Raw genomic sequence first — 4,039 nt, 5'->3', positions numbered from 1 at the left:
TGCAAGAACAACCAGTGTTCTGAACCACTGAACCATCTCTCCAGCCCCAGATTTATTTATTTTTATTTTATGTGTCCATATTTATTTTATTTTTATTTATGTGTATAAATACTTTACTTGCATGCATGAGCACCATGTGTGTGCCTGGTGCCTGCGGAAACCAGAAGAGGGCATTGTATCCCCTAGAAGTGGAGTTGCAAATGGTTGTGAGCCACCAGTGGATGCTGGGAACCAAACTGGGGTCCTTTTCAGGAGCAGCAAGTGCTCCTAACTGCTAAGTCATCTACAGTCTCTAAAAACTAAATTTTTGATCAACATACTCGAGGAAAGACTAATTTTTTACTACTAAAAATATATTGCCGGGTGTGGTAGCGCATGCCTTTAATCCAGTACTTGGGAGGCAGAGGCAGGCGAATCTCTGTGAGTTCAAGGCCATCCTGGTCTACGTAGTGAATTCTAGGACAGACAGCTGGGGCTACAGGGAGACCCTGTCTCAAAAAGACTATATCACGAATGTATTTTATATGGGCAACAACAATTATGAAAACAAAGGCTGTAGAATAAAAATTTGTCTCATATTCTCTTATATTTAATAAAATAAGTTATTTTTCTGAATTTTGTAATGTTTATTCTGTTTAGTAGCTTTTTTAAAGTGTGATGCAGGGCTGGGGAGAGCACTGACTGTTCTTACAGAGGATTCAGGTTCGATTCCCAGCACCCACACGGTGGCTAACAACTGTCCATAACTCCAGTTCCAGGGGAATCCAACACCTCCTTTTGACTACCACAGACATTACATGACATGGGTACACTTACATGCATGCAGGCATAACACTCATACACATAAAATAAAAATAAATAAAAATAAATAAATAATAAAGTACGTTGTAAGTTCTTTCCTATTCTAAATCAGTGTTTATTTATATCCAAATTTCTATTTGCAATTTTGTATTCCTCTTCTTAAAGAGGCTCCTAAACTATATAAGCACTTATACAACTTGGGTTCTCATCTAGCCTGGGATATAGAAGACACTTAACAAATGTTTATTGACTCAAGAATGAATAACTAAATTAAATTCTCCTAGATGTCAAATGTTTACTGAGCAGTAGCTCATGTGAGCACAGCTATGCATGGAGCTATTGATCTAAGGGTTGATTCTCTGTCCAATGCCTGCTTCCCCTTCATAGCCACTGATGACATGGGTGGTTAGAGCGGTGGGTAACTTATGGGATACTGTACTAGTCACAGACATAAGGGAAACTCATCCAGAGCTGCATCCTGGTAGCCTCTGCAAACCTGAGGCCCTTATTTCCCCCTGGAAGTAAAAAAGCTCTTTGAAACCACACTTCTCAACATCAGCACTGTAGAATTCAGGAGAAGAAAAGGAAAAGAAAAACAACAAAACAATAAGGTCTGAAAAAACTAATTGTTTTCTTATTTTAATAATTACCAGAAATTCTATATGCAATAAGGATCCTCAGTGGTATACCATGTACATTAGTAGTAGCAAACTGAAAAGAATTCAGGAGTTATATTCCCAAAGCTCATGCTGCTGACAAAACTGTTCAGAGGAAATGGTATTGATTACATCTTGCTAATTAGCTGATTAATGGGGTAGTTTGAGTAATTTTTGAATAAAAACATGAATTCCTTTCAATGCTTTAAATATACAAGCTTATTACATAATATTCTGGTATTTATTATGAAGTTTGAATTTATGGATACTTTATTAGGAGGAATGATGACAGGACTGGAGAGTGCTTGCTGTGTGAGAATGAGGACTAGAGCTAGGATCCCCAGATCCTATGCAAATGATGGTTGTTTGGGTCTGCCTATAATTTCAGCCTCAGAATGGAATCCTCAGCGCAAGCTGGTTATCTAGACTACTCATATTTTCAAGCTTAAGTTCAATTAAAAGACTGCCTCAAAAAATATAAGGCAGGGAGTCATGAAAGATACTCAATACCAGCCTCCATAAGAATGCACTCACACACACACACACACACACACACACACACACACATTCCCATACATTTTAACACACATACATACATACCAACACATGCACATGCTAAAAAATAATGATGACAATGATGAATTTTATCACTGTCTTGGTTTCATTTGTCCTGCTGTGATACAATACCCTGACAAAAAGCAACTTGGGACAGAAAGGGGTTTATTTCAGCTTACATCTAAGTTACAGTCCATTAGCGGGGAAAGTTAAGGCAGGAATTTCAAATAGTCAAATCATAAGTCAAGAGTAGAGAGAAATGACACACAGGCTCACCTGCTTGCTATCTTGTGCTTAGCCTGATTGAGTTCTCCATTTGTACACAGTTCAGGACTTCCTGCATAGTGAATAGTGCTACCCACACTGGGCTGGGTCTTCCCAAATTAATGATCTTAATTAAGACAATCCCCTGAAGACATGCCTACAGGCCAGCCCAAAGTAGACAGTCCCTCATGGGGGCTCTTTTCCAAGGTGGTTCTATGTGTGTAAAGTTGATAAAGTTAATCATCACAATCATGTACACTTTTAAAAGTTCATGAAGGGATGCTCAGAAAGCCTAAGAAGGAAAGAAGATAGAAAGTCACAAAAGCATGCCAGCTAACAAATAAGCCAGAAATAATTAAGTTAGTAAAGCATTTGCAACTTGCAACTGTAGTGAGTGATTCAAGCCATCAATTCTCAAGCATCTCTTCACGTTACGATAAACTTCCCCCAGGTAAAAGCTTTCTTTCAATGAAGAAATCCAGAGATAATGCCTCAGACAAGTGTCAAACATAGACCTGCCAATAAGGAAAGTGACATTATTTGCCTCTATGTAGTAGAACAGTCTCAATAGTATCTATACAGAATTCTAGACAAAAATATTGAACGAGGAAATTATCAGCAAATTCAAACTGAGAGACATTGACAAATCAGCAGTCCTATATTCTTCAAAAATATTAGTGTGATAACATATTTAAAAGATCAAGGAACAATTCCACATTAGAGAAACAAAAAAGGTAAGCAAGGGAGAAGATGGCCAACTCTTATCTAAGTCTTTGACAAAGAGACTATTTTACTTTTATTTTTTCAATAAGGAAAGCCTCTGCAAACCCAAGGCCCTTATTTTCTTAAATTTTTCTTAAATTACCACTTTTCTTGGTTACTTTTCCTGTTGCTGTATTAAAATACTCTACCAAAAAGGCAACTTAAGGGAGAAAGGATTTATTCGGGCTTACAGTCAAGGGTACAGTTCATCATGGCAGGATAGTTAACATGGCAGGAGCCTGACATACCTGGTAACCACAGCCAGTCAGGCATCAGAGAGTGACAAAGGCATGCTGATGCTCAAATCTCTTTCTCCACTTAGAGTCCAGCATCCCACCAGCCAGGGAATGGTGTCACCACAGTAGGTGGGTCTTCCCACATCAATTAACACAATCAAGACAATACTGCATAGGCATGCCCGGGGTCTCTTCTTCCAGGTGACTCTACAGTCTGTCAAATTGATAATAACACTAACCATCACACCACTGTTATCCAAGAACACATATTTTTGGCAAAATTCAACAATGTCATAGTTTTTTATTTTTACTTGCTAATAGCCAGAGATATAGTCTTTCAAATTCCCAGTCCCTTCTATGAATTCATTGTAACCTATACCTGTCCCTAAATCTACCTGGGCCTTTTGGTTTGTGCTTTTTCTAGGTGCCTAAGGAATCCAAAGGTTATATTCTGTGGATGTGGAGGACATGTTACACTCACAGTAGAGAGAGAGAGAGAGAGAGAGAGAGAGAGAGAGAGAGAGAAAGAATGTGTAATAGTAAAGACTGGTTTGAAGTTAGGATTCTTTTGGTTCCTATGCTATACAAGATGTTTTTCAAGGGGCAATGCATAAGCAAACAACATTTTCATATTTCTGAAACTTGAATTCAAAGTGCATTAATTTCTTTTACCACTTAGAGATTCAGAAAAACATGCCACAGTGATGTGATTCTTAAGTTGATGCTTTTGATGATCAGAATCTGGAAAATAGAAGGTCAACATAT

This window comes from Nannospalax galili, unplaced genomic scaffold (genome assembly GCF_000622305.1).
Source record: "Nannospalax galili isolate Female #2095 unplaced genomic scaffold, S.galili_v1.0 scaffold183, whole genome shotgun sequence".
NCBI lineage: Eukaryota > Metazoa > Chordata > Mammalia > Rodentia > Spalacidae > Nannospalax > Nannospalax galili.
This window is presented reverse-complemented; position numbering follows the sequence as displayed.